We start from the raw sequence: 16,081 nt of genomic DNA, 5'->3' as shown, positions 1-16,081 counted from the left end.
TAAAGAAGTTTTGGGAATATTATCACGTTCAAGTTATTTCAGACACCTTGTATAAGTCAGAGTTAATTAAGTAATTGTATATATTTGAGTGTGACTATTTAACTTTAGTTATCTTCCAGAGCTTTATTCGTTTTAAACTCTTTATGGGATATTTATATTGTTTTCACTATAATATGTATATATATATACATTCATCTTGTGTAGTTCATTTTAATTATTATTGGTTTTACTTGATCACTTAAATATTGTCTGAGCCTCGAGGAGTTCTTGTCAGGTCATTATAATTTGCCTTTAAAACATCTGTGGATCATGATTTCTGCAGCGAGTCGCATATATATATATATATATGTATATGTGCATGCACCAAGTTATCTCCATGGTTGATATATGAAATAATTATAAATGATAGCTGACCGGATTTTTATTGGCAAACCAAATTGGATTCATGGTAAGGAATTATTATGCAGATGATGGGTTTGATCGAATCTTTTATTATTGTTAAAATTTGAATTTACTGAAATCACTGCGCTGCGGTGGAATATGAGTAAAATTGACAAGTTATTATATTTGGGTGACAGAATCATTAGACATGTACGTTATTGTGGTATTAATTCGGCTTTGGGATATAAAACTGCATTTAATAATGAAGGCATAATTATATATTGGAGGTGCGGATTAAAATAAATGACTTATTAAAGTTGAAAATATGAGGTGTTCCTGAAGTAAAATGGGTCTATAACAATGTGCGCTTAACTTTTTATGGCGGGGCTGTAGCTCTATAAGTTGCTACCTTTTTTGGTTCCTTATGAGTCAAGGCGCCAGGAAATAATTAATTAAGGTCACTGAGCGGGTTTTTTATGTGATGTTTAAACCGTTAAAAATTGGGTGCTTTTTGATGTTGCGACAACTTTTGATATATTGAGAAAAGTGATTTAGACTGTGCATAGGAAGTTGCAATTGCACATACGAGTTACTTGGCTTGCTCAGTTTTAATAATTAATGAAAGTTCATATACAGGGTGTCCCGAAAGTACCGATCGGAGTTTATTATATGAAGCTTATGGAATTTAACCAAATGAATCGGTCGGTTGTTAAACACTATTTTATACTGATGTTTGGATAATATGACAATGTTAGTTTATATACCGGGTGTCAATTTATTAAGGTGAATATGTATCGGGAGTTGTATTTCCGCTTATTCGCAGTTACGATCTCTTTCCTTGCGTGATTTTTACTTGTTATATAGATTTACTTTATATTTTTGTTATACCGGGTGGTGGTTAATTCTCGATGCGTGTGTCTATGGTGATGTGTACGTGTATGTTGGTGTTTAGTAAGAGTGATGACGACGAGGTGGAGTGAACATTGGTTTATATTATCGCTATTACTTAATTTACGTTATTCTATTGACACGTACTTAATATTATGTTTCCCTTTTATTTTTCAGGTACTGCAACTAGAGTGACAAAACTAAATGGGTAATTATAATAAAATTAAGATGTTCGACCGACTTGGTGGGTCCTTTCTCTTCCCTTTTTCAGGTGCTGAGGAGGCGGACCAGAAGGTGATATACCGGGTGGCCGGAAAATAGGTAAGAATTTTCATTGGACAACTAATTAATTATTTTCCTTCATTTTTAGGTAGGTGATAGGGGAGAACCAGTGATGGGGTTAAAACAAGAAAAGAGAAGAAAAAGAAGAGAAAGAGAAAAAAAAAGGATGTTCTAGCCGGAAACATAATAAAAGGTATTTATCGGCTTAATCTATTTTTGATAACAACTATATATATATATATATATAAAAAGAAAAAAGAAAATAAAAGAATTTTATAGGTGCTTAACGCTTACTATGTCTACCTAACAGGTGACGTATGGAGTCAACGGACGGCGACTGGTGTCAAGCGGAGGCGCTGGACGTGACAAGAGATAAGTATAATATTCGATTTCATCGGGTCTCTGCGTCAAGAGATAAGAATAATATTTGATTTCACTCAGTCTTTCTCGCCGTCGCTTATTGCGTCATCATGCGAATGAAAGGCTCTTTGTATTATAAAATAATTTCGCACTCTTATATTATAATTCTTTTTACAGCAAGAGAGACTTATTGATTCAAGCATAGCAAGAGTTAGTATTTCTTTTCGAAATTATTATGTCTCATCATTAATATTCCTTTTCTTTTCACTTGTTAATTTATGCTTCTATATTTAAATTTCTTTTAATTTTCTCTCTTGTTGTATCACATATTTCATCTTAACATATCCGCTTTTATAATAGTATCTATATGGAAGATACAGTTTAATATTGTTATTTTAATTTATAATTCTTTTTTATATTGATTCTTTATGATTTTTACTTTAGCATAGGAGAATAGCTCTCTTTTACATATGTATATATATATATATATATATATACATATGTAAAATATATATATATATATATATATATATATACATATGTAAAATATATATATATATATATATATATATATATGTATGTATAATACTTGTCATGTGTTATCTTTTTAGAATATTAGTTTTTCATTAATTACATTAAGAGAAAGTCTTCCATGTAGATTTACATGTTGATATATATATATATGAAATTAGCTTATTAATATTATTAAATAAATTAGCTTATATAGATTTGCATATATATATATATATATATGTACCTCTTAACGCTAGTGTGCATATACTTTTTGAAATGTACTTTACTGAATGATATTTCTTTTCCTTTTTTTTCTTTACTGGTAAGGTCAGTATTATTTTTGTTTTAATTTTTATAAGGAGTTAATTTGCTTTAAATTTATATTTATTAGTATGAATATATAAAAATATATTTTTTTTTTTTTTTAATATATATATATATATATATATATATATATATAACCGTAAGAATTCTTGACTTTTAATTTTTAATTAATACTTGATATAATATAATTGAATAGCTATGATTGTATAATTAATTTTTATATTCATTAAGGACAATATTACTTAATTGTGATTTTGTATAAGCAAGCATTTGGTAATATGCCGAATTATATATATATGTATATAGCGTAGATTTTATAATTGAGCAGTATATTTGTGTTTTTGAAAAATTTTTTTTTTTTTGGCGGGACGTCACATGTGATGCAACGAGAGAGAAAGTATTCAAAATTCTTATAAGTAATATTATGTTGAGAAATAAATTATATATAACAATAATAGTCATTAAATCTCTCTCGCTGCAATACGAATAAGTCTTAGCGTTGTATGAAAAATCGATAATTAATATGACGCACGCAATAACAGCGACACAAAGACTCATGAAATCACATATAATCAAGTAACCTAAAACATTCTGACAATCAGCGAAGAAGCTTCTTCTTAAACCGATACTTGATTACCATTTCAGTTGAAGCAAGTGATTATAAAGAAATTGCTTGAGTATAATCGCGAGAGCTTCCTCGAAATATAACAACGGATTATAAAGTTCGTATCATCTTATCGAAATTGATATCAAAGAACTCACTTGGTTCCAATAACTCCAGAGGAGGAGACTTCCCTTCTCCAAACCAAAATCCATCTTTATACGAACAAGATCAACCAACCAGAAGGAACTTGAGTCCTTCTGATAACTAGTGGAAGGAGAGGTTGAGAGTGGGGACAAACCTCAGGAGTCAGTTGAGCGTATGGACTAAAAGTCAGTCGTAATTCAGGAGTCGTGAAGAAGTCGTCCTAAGTTGTAGAATCTCTGAGTCTTTGTTTGCTGCGTCCTAAAATATAATTCAACTTAGCTTTTCTGACTACTACTTTGTGTCATCAAGGTAGAGTCTTTTTAATATTTTAAAATTTTTCTACTCCGCGACTCATTTTAAATTAAATTAAATTTAATACTATATTACCATTAATACCTTTAATCTCAGTACAGTGCGGATGTACCTCTCGTTTTAATTAATAACATTATTATAGCAACTTATATACTTGCAACTTTGTAAAATTATTTTGATATTTAAAATATACCAGCTTATTCTTGCATTACTTTAAGTGAATTGTTAGATCCAGTGTTCCTACATTCCCGAGCCAACATTTACTATAAACAATTAGATTTTATACAAATTATTACTACAATATTAACTAAATATCAAAGCCATCAGAATTTTATCATTTACTCTATCTGGATAAAGCGATGCCGAGTCAGTTTGTTTATAAATAAATAATCAAGTGACATACTAAGATAATAATTTTAATATATATTTGCATATTAGGGTAATTATTAAAACCCTTCATACACATATACTTATAAACAATCCATTTGTTAACTAACAATAATTTATAAACAATATCATATTTTTTTTGATCGAAATTTTAAATTTTAAATTAACATTTAATAATCTGGATTAAACGACGCCCAGACAGCTCATCGACTAAGTCTCAGCTCTGCCTGAACTGTAACGAGGGGCACGTCACTTTGCTCTTTCCCAGGCTCGGGACTCGCTGTCGCTTTATCTAGATAGAGTAAATGATAAAATTCTAATGGCTTTGATATTTAGTTAATATTGTAGTAATAATTTGTATAATATCTAATTGTTTATAGTAAATGTTGGCTCGGGAATGTAGGAACACTGGATCTAACAATTCACTTAAAATAATGCATGAATAAGCTGGTATATTTCAAATATCAAAATAATTTTACAAAGTTGCAAGTATATGAGTTGCTATAATAATGTTATTAATTAAAATGAGAGGTACATCCGCACTGTACTGAGATTAAAAGTATCAATGGTAATATAGTATTAAATCTAAGTTAATTTAAAATGAGTCGCGGAATAGAAAAATCTTAAAATATTAAAAGACTCTACCTTGACGACACAAAGTAGTAGTCAGAAAAGCTAAGTTGAATTATATTTTAGGACGCAGCAAACAAAGACTCAGAGATTCTACAACTTAGGACGATTTCTTCACGACTCCCGAATTACGACTGTTTGCAGCCCATACGCTCAACTGACTCCTGAGGTTCGTCCCCACTCTCAACCTCTCCTTCCACTAGTTATCAGAAGGACTCAAGTTCCTTCTGGTTGGTTGATCTTGTTTGTTTGGAGATGGACTTTGGTTTGGAGAGGGAAGTCTCCTCCCCTGGAGTTATTGGAACCGAGTGAGTTCTTCGATATCAATTTCGATAAGATGATACGAACTTTATAATCAAGTATCCGTTGTTATATTTCGAGGAAGCTCTCGCGATTATACTCAAGCGATTTCTTTATAATCATTTGCTTCAACTGAAATGGTAATCAAGTATCGGTTTAAGAAGAAGCTTCTTCGCTGATTGTCAGAATGTTTAAGTTACTTGATTATATGTGATTTCATGAGTCTTTGTGTCGCTGTTATTGCGTGCGTCATATTAATTATCGATTTTTCATACAACGCTAAGACTTATTCGTATTGCAGCGAGAGAGATTTAATGACTATTATTGTTATATATATTTATTCCTCAACATAATATTACTTATAAGAATTTTGAATACTTTCTCTCTCGTTGCATCACATTTGTCTTATTGATTAATTTTACATGTTTGAAAATATTTATATGGGAGACTATATTCTTATTTCTAGTATATTTTATTGAATTTATTTTGACATATGGTGCTTTTGTTTTTCTAATATTGATTTTATTCAGCTGCGAAAGTTAACTCTTGAGCAAATATTTAATTTTAATTTTGATTATATACCCTTTTGACACCCAGTATATAAGATATATATATAAGGTGATTTTTAATTTTAGTTTTAACAACCATTGTTTTGTAAAAAAAAAAATAAATCTTTCATATAAATTTACATTTTTAGTGGACGCGGATTAATATCGGCAGTATTTATATATTTTGTACATATATATATGTATACGGATAGATGTATTTTATTCGAGTATCGTCAGTGCGTCGTTTTTATATGTATTTAACTACTGGTTGTCCTTTTGAGAATAGGTGATTTTTACATCTAGTTTGATAAGTTTGGTCTAATTTTTGTGAGAAGTTAATTTGTTTAAAATTTATATTTATCAATATAAATATATAAAAATATATATATATTTAGAATATATATATATATATAACCGTAAAAGATTTTGACTTTAATTTTTAATTAATACTTAATATAATATAATTGAATAACTATGATTGTATGATTAATTTTTATATTCATTAAGGACAATATTACTTAATTATGATTTTGTATAAACAAGCATTTGGTAATATGCTGAATTGTATATATATATATATATAGCGTACATTTTATAATTGAACAGTATATTTGTGTTTTTGAAAATTTTAAATTTGGCGGGACGTCACATTGGTAAGAAGAATCAGGATCAGAGACACAACGAACTGTGGCCTAGGATAACCCTCGGATTCCGTCGGCACCGCAAGAGGAATATGGATTCTCTTGGGTATCAATGGTGTCAAATTCCTGCAGAGTGAATGAAGGTATTTCTATATTATACTCTTCATCATTAGTATTAAAAAGAGGCAAGTAAGCTTTGTCATGAATATTAAAACTATCGCGTCTCCAAGGTATATTCCTTTGATGGAAGTTATTAATGGAAAATATCCAGTTTTTATTTCAGAATTCATGATTTTAATGAAGAAAGAAGTGATTGTTCTTGGTTTAATGTTAATATATTCCACTTCATCAAATGGAATCGAAGTATTTTCAAGTAGTAAGTGTTTTGTTTTAAAATCAACATTTGCATTTCTATTTTTCAAAACCGTATTACCAAGAATACCGTGATGCGAGAAAAGTATGTCGTTGGAAACAATGTGAAATTCAGTTTGTTTTCCTAATACTGATATATAAATTGCACCTAAAATATTAATGAGTTCGGATGCTATTCCTTGTAATGAATGAATATTTCTCTTATCCAGAGAAATATTAGAATTGACGTATTCTTTCTTAATTAAATTCAAATCAGAACCGGAATCTATCATAAAGGTGCATGTGTCTTTTAGGTCAGGGGACGATAAAGTAATGGTAGGAGCGCAAGTGCTTGCTATAAGCCGATGTTTATTTACTTTTGTGTCTCCAGGTTTTGATTTTCTGTATCTACGAATCGCACGACTCGAGAGGGGTTTGGGCGTACCTGTTGAGCAGCGTCCCGGCGAACGACTCCTTGTACCGGAGCGCTCTGACCGTTTCCCTGATTGTCAGGAGATTGATTAGAAGAGTTCATATCTCCGGTGAGTGATTTTCTATAAGCTAATTTCCGACATTCTGTAACCAAATGTCCAGGAGTTTTACAATAACAACATATTTTTTCAGTGGAAAAATTTGGACCAGGTTGTCCAGAAACTAATGGTTTAATGAAAGGAGCGACGGTATTACGCGTGTCGTGCACTCTAGGGGCGGAAATGGTAGAAGCTGCTGGACTACGCGAGGGGTTCTGAAGAATACGAGGACTATAGGTAAGGTCTGCCCGAGGGGTAAGAACAGGTCGTGTAGGAAAAGCAATTCTCTTACGATGATTTTCGGATTCTAAGGTTTCGCTTAATTGAATAGCTCCAACGATTGCGTCTTCCAAACTGTAATATCTAGCTTTACACGAATCAATAAATCGGGCAGAAAGCCGTTGATAAAGCTTTCTAGAGCTCTCGCCTCAATGTTATAGCGAAGCTGTTCACTCATATTACCGTGAATGGTGATTTCACCGTCTATAATCGCGGATCTTAATTCTTTAACTCTTTCAATATAGTCGAAAATATTTTTATTTGGTTTAACGTTGGCAAGTTCCCCGCGATATTGATCGACCGATTTGTTAGGACCAAAAACCTTCTTCAATCGATTAGTCAGATCGGTTAAATTATGGTATTCTATTCCCTTTATTGCCGCGTAAGCATGTCCTTGTAATTTGTTTATTATTAATGGTAACAAATATTCTTCTTGCCACGAAAGAATTAAATTTAACACTCGTTCGCACGTTTTACAGAATTGGAATACGGACATTTGAAGACCGTCATATTTGAGAATGGAATCGATTATGTCTTTAATACGAATGGGTGAAGCCAAATTGGATATGATCCATATTCAAAGGGGTATTTCTGGAGGCAGATGGAAGAGGCGGATTGGTATTATCAGCTTGAAGTTTGGAAGTCGAGGAGATATTTATATTGCCAGATAAGGGGTTAATAGGCTCCTGAGGTGGCAAATTTCTTATATAATCTTGTACGTGTAAGTTAGATATACCCTGTTGTCGCATCTCAGATACCTTTTGTTTTAAATTATTTAATTGATTTGGTAAAGTTTTTAATGAGGATACTTCTTGTCGTAATAAGCTTAATATCGAACTGAGGCTATTTATATCGACAGCAGCGTTTTGCTCTGCTTCAAATTTTTCCTTAGAAATTTCAAATTCTTTTTGCTATATAGTCAGAGCAGCTTGTTGTTCCCTAACAAGTCTTTCTTTATTTTGTAATTGTTGCATCATTGACTTCTAATTCAGCTTGTTGTTTTTGTAAAGGAGTGATGACTGTAGTATCTCGCTATGCTCAAGAGTGGTTTTAGAAGATTGTGATCGCGTACTAATAATGAGTAAAAATATTAATTTTTACTCATTATGAAAGATTGTTATTAATAATTAAATTTACAAAAAAAATTCATAAACAATGAGTGATCCCTTTTTGGCGATCCCACCGCTGCCACCAATTTATGTCACGTGCAGTGACCCACTGTTATCATCTACCTAGGTGTCAATAACAGGGTTGCTCTCTATTTAGTTTTTTGGGTAATCTGTTAAATCGGCTATGTCCAGGGCTCCGCCGAGAGCAGAATCAATGTGTTCTAAGAACTAATAAATCAGGGAATTTTTTTACTGATCTGGGATTATGATAATAGAAGCTTGGTTTAAAAATTCTTTAATAATGTTATCTAAATTGTAAATAATATTTGTTTTATTTTCTTCTATAAATTGAATTAAGGTCTCCAACATAACTTCAGGGTCAACAAAGATGTCTTGTCGAATTTCAGTATCAGTTGTTTGAGGTCTCATTTATTCTTAATTTATTTGGAGCTAATTAAAAGAGATAGGGATAAGATTTATATTTCTAGATATAAAGTCTTTAGCATGTAAGTGTAGGGAATATTATAGATATTTGAATTTTAAAATTTAACGAATAATGATTTTTTGACACCCGGTATACAAGAAATGTATATAGAGTGGTTTAAAAGTAAAATATCGTCTCTAGTGAGTATTAGGTATTATCATAACTTGTTAATAAGGAATTTGATAATTCTTATAATTAATTTATTTAATTAACTATTATAGGGAGTGATTTGGAGAATCGAGATTGGGGACTGATTATCGTCGGTTTGAGTCTATTACAATGGAATTGGTCCGGTCTTCTTAGGATGGACCAGTAAAAACAAGATGGCTGACGTCTTATAAACAAATGGAAGTATTTCGGAACCTATTAGGGATAAGTTTACGAAATTTTGCCTATAAGTTCGTCAGGAGATATTGCATAAAATAGACGTTTCAAATTATATTTTTGTAGGTGCAAAACTGTGATCTATTGAATAGTAGAATTCTAAAGTTGTCTCAATTTAGTTGAAATTTTGTATAAATCTTAGTTTAATAGTAGTAAGGGTATTTAAAGATCTTTGGAATCCTTAAAGTCAAAAAATAAAAAATTTAAAAATGGCGGCTAAAATGTGTAAAATAGACTAAAAAAGCATGTCCTCAAAGTTTCGGGCAATTTAGAAATTTTTTATTTATTTTGCAATAAATTTTGTTTTTTTTATTGTTATTATAAAATACTATTGTTAATTGATCATAAGGAAAAAATTTAATGGAAATTATTAATTTACAAGTAGAATAGAATAAATGAGAAAAATTTCTAATATCGTATCCCCGATAAATCTTAAGTTGTTCAATTATATAAGTAATTTGTTAATTAACTTATGTTAGAAAAATAATATTTATAATTATACAGGAGTTTAATTATAATGACTTGACTAAATTTTATATGAAAAAGATAAATTGTTCGTAAATTTTTATAAATTTAAATCTAAAAGGTCGTTTTCAATAAGTTAATATATGTGTTAATGAGTATACACAGAATTTTAATATTTATGTTCTAGTTCTTCAGGTCGTAATCAATTGATGGACAAAATTTGGTCTCTTAATGCAAAATGGTATAAGAGTGATAACTCTAGGAAGTTATATAGTTTATGGCTTAAGAAGGAACATATGTTCTAAGACGTGTCGAAAGTATTTATTATTTTAACAAAGAAATCGGTGGTTATTTATGGATCTTCGGATAAGGGGGTAAGGTATGTGATTAATAGTTTCGTATGGAATATAAATTTCGTTGTTTAAACAATTATTGTTGCATGTACTAACGAATTATATGAGAATGGGTTAACTATATTAATTGTTATTAATAAGAATTTATTATAATATTTTTTTTATAATTGATAAAATTGATATTTTATTTAGTAAGATTTGCAACTAATAAGAAAATGATAATTTTATAAAATTTATGTATGTATGGGCATGTTCGTGATTGAGTCTGGTGGGAAAAGGAAGAATATTACTAGATAGAACATAAATATGAAAGGATAATGAATTTTGATGATCACTCTGTTAATTTATTGTTCTGGAAGAAGATAAAATTGACTTAATATGAGTTGTTGATTAAATTGATGTAAATTAATTTAGAAGTTTTGGACAAGTTATATCTGTATAGTAAAGAATATAAGGGAATCAATTATTTTATTTGTATGAGAGATTTTATGGTTCATGAATACTTTGAATTAATTTCTTATTCTATAATAAAGCAATTATTATTATTAATATTATTATTATTCTTATGATTAAGTATATATGTACTAAATAAAATATATGTCGTTGCAGATTTGATATTAAGTGGGAAGGTGTCATAAAATAAATAAATTCACATTGGAATATGGTTCATTGGAGGCCGGCGATATTATTTATTTTAAAAATCACCGTCTCCGATGGAAAAGGGAAATGGGTAGTATAAGAAGGATGCTCCTTATTTATTCATATCGTTATTTATTAAGATAAGTATCATGAATCTTCCTTTTTAATATATTTTATTTGTTTATTTCTTTATTATAATTAGAAAAATCAATAATTAATAATTTAATATTAATTTTATTGATAAGAATAAAATTTATTGTTTCATAAGTACTTATACGTATGTCTTAAAAATTTGAATAACATTTTATTTATCTTAAAGGTCTTATATGAAATTATTATTATCGTTAATAATTTTTTTATAATATATATATATTTTTTCTTTATTTTTGGGTTATATATATATATATATATATATATATATATATATATAGAGGAGCTAAGGGTGGAACAGTTTATTATATGAGCAGTAGTATAAATGTATTTGTTGTAAAAGTATTACTATTATTATGTTTTATTTATTATATATTTTTTTTATATATATTTAACAAAATTTTACGTGTTTTATATTCGAAAATAATACTATAAAATTATATTGATAATACTTTAATATAGTGAAAGCAGTTGGTTATATTATTTGAGTGATATTCAATTTTGAATATGATAAATCAATAATAAGGATGTATATAATGTGGTGTGTGCGTGTGTGTTTGAAATTATGACTTTACTTTTATTAATGCTTCTAGCTTTGATGATTTTCCTGGGCTTTCTTCTCGTACACTGGTCGTCGTGGATCTCCCTCAGGGATGTCACTAGCAGGGGTTGAGGCAGGACACAGCTCGATTTCAACCAACGGTCCGGGCCAGCCAATAAATTCGAAGGTTCTTCGCGAGATGGGAACTTCGACTGAGTCAGATGTAGGAAGTTGGTCGAAAAGTTCCACGACAATTCTTCGATTGTCTGGTACGCTAACTGGATTGTCTTTTATGTCTTTGGCTACTTGGCCGAGGCCGTTATCATTATTCAAAATTTGTCTCTGTCGTCGTAAAGCGGCACGTAATTGTCTATGTTGTTTACCGGCGCGACCGGAACCAGGCATTTATTATAAATTATAATCAAAATTTTATTTTAATTTGAGAAATTATTATTCATTATAGACAATCTGGATCAAGCGACATTCAAGCAGCTCATTGACTAAGTCTCAGTTCTGCTCGAACTAACACGAGAGGCACGTCGCTCTGCTCTATCCCAGGGTCTCGCTAACGCTCAAGATCCAGACGTACGTTAAATATTTAATCAATATTAAATTACTTATAGTAAATACTGGTTGAGGGTGAAGGATCACTATTTTGAAATAATGAACTTGTGAGTATCGTGAAATAAGCAACTAAGTATTTTAAAAGCTTGAAAATTTTACAGAGATTGCGAGTATAGTAATGATCAATTACAATTTAAAAGTAAAAGGTACAACCGCACTGTACCAGAAATTGGAAATTAATTAACAATAAAGTAGTAATTCTAAATTATAAAGTAGAGTGAGTCGCAGCTCTAAATTATAATATAAGACGAGTCAGGAAGACGAGAAAATAAAGTATTATTAAAGATCTACCTTGCCGACACAAAGTAGCTGACGAACTAAGTTAAAATTGATTTTAGGACACAGTAAATAAAGACTCGGAGACGATTTTCTTATTGCGATAGTTTAATACGATTGCTGAATTTCGACTGACTCCGTCCGCAAGAACGACTGACTTCCTGCGGTCCGTCCCCACTGCGAGGTCGCCTCCCTCCAGGCATCCAGTGGACCCAAGATTTCCCGGGTTGACTACTTCGTCCGGATGGAGATGGATTTTTGGATCTTGGTGAGGGACTCTTCGCCTTCGAAGACGTCAGAAGCGGCGAGCTCTTCATAATCTTAATAGGTTCGATGAAAATTACAAGTTTATAAGTTAGTATCTAGCGGTAAATTTCAAAAGCGAGTTGTTATAATATTTAGCTTCGTTGAATCTCTGGTAGGGGTAGGCGGCCCTGAGTGCAATCGCCCGGTGGTACGGCACCGTTGGGGGAGGACTCCTCCCCGCCCGTGACACACCGCTGGGTGCTCCTGGCACATGAGGGTTTCCGCGCGTGTGGGTGTTCCCGCCGCGCGGCGTCCCTCGGGGGGAGGTGGGTGCTGGCATGGGCCGGCGTCCCACAGTCGTGGGGCTCCATCTCGCGTGCAGGCGGCTCAGTGGGTTCTGCCCCTGAGTGCGCGCCGCGAGGGGAGCGGACGGGCCAATGAATCTCCGGAACTCCCGGACCCTTCGGGCCGGGCCTCTTCCGAGCCGCTCGGACGTTTTCCGAGGACGGGGTCGGGGAGGCGGAGGAGGGCCGGCGCGGGCCGCGCGGGCATAGCCCAACGGCGCCGGGTCGGCCCGGCCGTCGGAGCCGCTCGGACGTATTCCGAGGCAGGGTTCGACGGCGGGATGGAGCCCGACGGTGCATCGCGACCGTTTCCCTTCCGAAGCGGTGCACCGTCGGGGCCCTCTGACGGAGGGTAACTTCCGTTAAGGGCGCGTGCAAGCTGGTCGCCATGGCGGGTAAGACTGGACCGGGGAGCGGCGACCCAGTCCCAACCGTTTATGGGGCCCCCCGGGTGGCACCACTCGCTGCGGTATCCCGGAGGTCGGAGGCCGGGAACCCCCGAAAGCCCATGGAGGCGTCAAAACCTCCATGGGTGAGTAAGGGGCCGGGGACCAGTGCCGGGGATGCATATCCCCCGGCCCGTGTCGTATGTCACCCCCCCGGGGGAACTTGGGGCCCTGTCGTGGAGTGTTGCCGGTCATGTTTCGGGACACTCTGCGGCAGGTGAGGGTACACCCTGGGTGACGGAGCCGCAGCGGGGAGCGGGATTATTCAGAATAAAGAATTCTCAAAAATCAAACAGAAAAACTAAGGCGGAACCCACCGCAGAATTGTCTGCGGAAGGAGCGACTGGGGAGACCTTTAAAGTCCCCGAAATACCTGAGGGCTCTGAGGGGAAGGTTATGCCTCCGTACCCAGGGCCATCGACATCCGGTGGCAAACCTACCATCACGGCTATCCAGGATGGTACGGCAGCGAGAGAGGCCTTGGAAAGGAGATACCTCCAATTTCCAATGGCCAAAAAGACGAGCAAATGCCCTCATAACACGAGGCATGTATGTCACAGCTGCCGCGCGAGCGGGAAAAGGAGGAAATGTACCGCTACAGGTACAACTCCTGCTCCCAATGACGAGGACATGGCGTTCCCAGCGGGATCACGCGCCAGTAGCGTGGCGGGTGATCCGGACGAGTACGAAGCAGGATCACACGCTGGTTCGTATTATGCTGGCTCGGAGGACGAGCAGTCGGACCTCACCCCCGCCAAAAGAGGCAGAGGAAGGCCCATCACCACGGGTGAAGGGACAAAGGAGAAAAGAGAGGCAAGGGCCAGAGCGAGGGAAGAGGCCAGAGAGAAAGGGGACACGGATTGGGCCCTGGGTGCCTCAATGCCCGATGGACAGGCCTGGGAGAGATGCCGGGACAACCAGAGAGTGGCGAGGGAGATGTTCCGCCACTCTCCGACACCGGCTGTGGTGTCGGATACCATTGCAAACTGCGTGACCATCTTCAAGAGTCTGCAGGTATCCAAGAACATCAAGGGCCCACTTGAAGGAGAGATGAAGAAGGCTGTGGCGTCCATCATGGCTGCCACAGCAGTCCTGCACGACAGGACTGTATCGTTTTCGCCGAGCAACGCTGAAGCGGAGGAACTTCGGCACCAATTAGAGCTCCTCAAAACCAAGAAAGAAAAAGAGACGAGCGAGCTCAAAAAGCAGATGGCGGAACTCGCCGACCAGGTAAGAGTGCTGACGAACCAGCTCAGTACTCGCCTGATCAAAGAAGGAAGCATCACAAAAGGTGAAAAGGAGAAGGGGCCCAGGAACCTTAGAGGACGAAATCGCATGGAGTCTGACCAAGAGTCGGATTCCGACAGCGAAGAGTGGCAGTCCGTTAGGCTGAAGATACCCCATAAAGTCTCCTCAAAGAAGACCGCCTCGGGGAAGGGCAGACTATCCCCAGCATGCGTGTCCCCAAGCCTAACTGGGGACCCAGGCATGGAGGTAGAACCGCAGGCCGCGAGCGTAACGGAGGCACAGGGGCCCCTTTTGAGGGGATCCCCTCGACCCCTTCCTCCAATCACTCGCCCTCCAGCCCAGAGCGAGTTTGCAGTCCTGTACAAAGCCCTCAATCAACACCTACAAATCGGTGTTGATTTGAGGGAAAGGATGTTGCGATTCTTCGAAGCAACGAACGGGCAGGGGGAGGCGGTCCAATCTGCCCTCCTAAACGCACATACCCAGCCGCCAATGGGGAATAAGGCTGAGATTGAGATCCCCTCGCCAACTCAGCCCAAGTCACAAGTGACCGCTCCAGCCAAAAGCAGCCAGAAGGGTAAAGCGGCCAAGAAGGGAAAGAAGAAGGGAGGAAGCCAGGTTCGTAACACCAAGGTCTCTCCCCCCCCTTCCCTGCCAGTACCCGCAGCCGTCGAGAAATCTGAAAGAAAATCTCGCCAAGATGCGGAACCCTCTGGGGCTCCACCCTCTGACGGAGGACCATTAGGCCCGGGGCCCTTCGACAAGAAGTCGACAAACCCCGGGACATATGGCCCCTCTCCGCCCACCGAAACTCCGTGGAGCGTGGTGGTCGGACGTAAGGAAAAGAGAAAACCAAGACAGACTCCCCTCCCCTCCAAAACTGTACCCGTTGCTGTGGCCCGGTCACCGCCCAGTGAACAGGGTAAGCGTAAGCGGGGGCAGGTAGCGGGGGGAGAGAAACCCGGTAAGAGGAAGGTTCCCAGAACCTCGGCGGTCATGATCACCTGCCCAGAAGGGAAATATGGCGAGAACATGGCCGCCATCAGGAAGGAGGTTAAACTTGACCAACTGGGGATCGAGGAAGGAAGCCTCAAGATTAGGAAAGGTCTTACCGGAGCCTTGATCCTGGAGATCTCCGGCGAGGACAAAGCACGCAAGGCGGGGCAACTCGCCGAGCGTGTAAGAGAGGTGACCGGGGACAACGAAGGGGTGCGAGTCACGTGTCCCCAAAAAATGGCCGACCTCCGCATTCGGGGACTGGAGGACTCCATTACCCGGGCGGAGATTGTCGCCGCAAT

Source organism: Anoplolepis gracilipes, chromosome 17 (genome assembly GCF_047496725.1).
Source record: "Anoplolepis gracilipes chromosome 17, ASM4749672v1, whole genome shotgun sequence".
In the NCBI taxonomy this organism is placed as follows: domain Eukaryota; kingdom Metazoa; phylum Arthropoda; class Insecta; order Hymenoptera; family Formicidae; genus Anoplolepis; species Anoplolepis gracilipes.
This window is presented reverse-complemented; position numbering follows the sequence as displayed.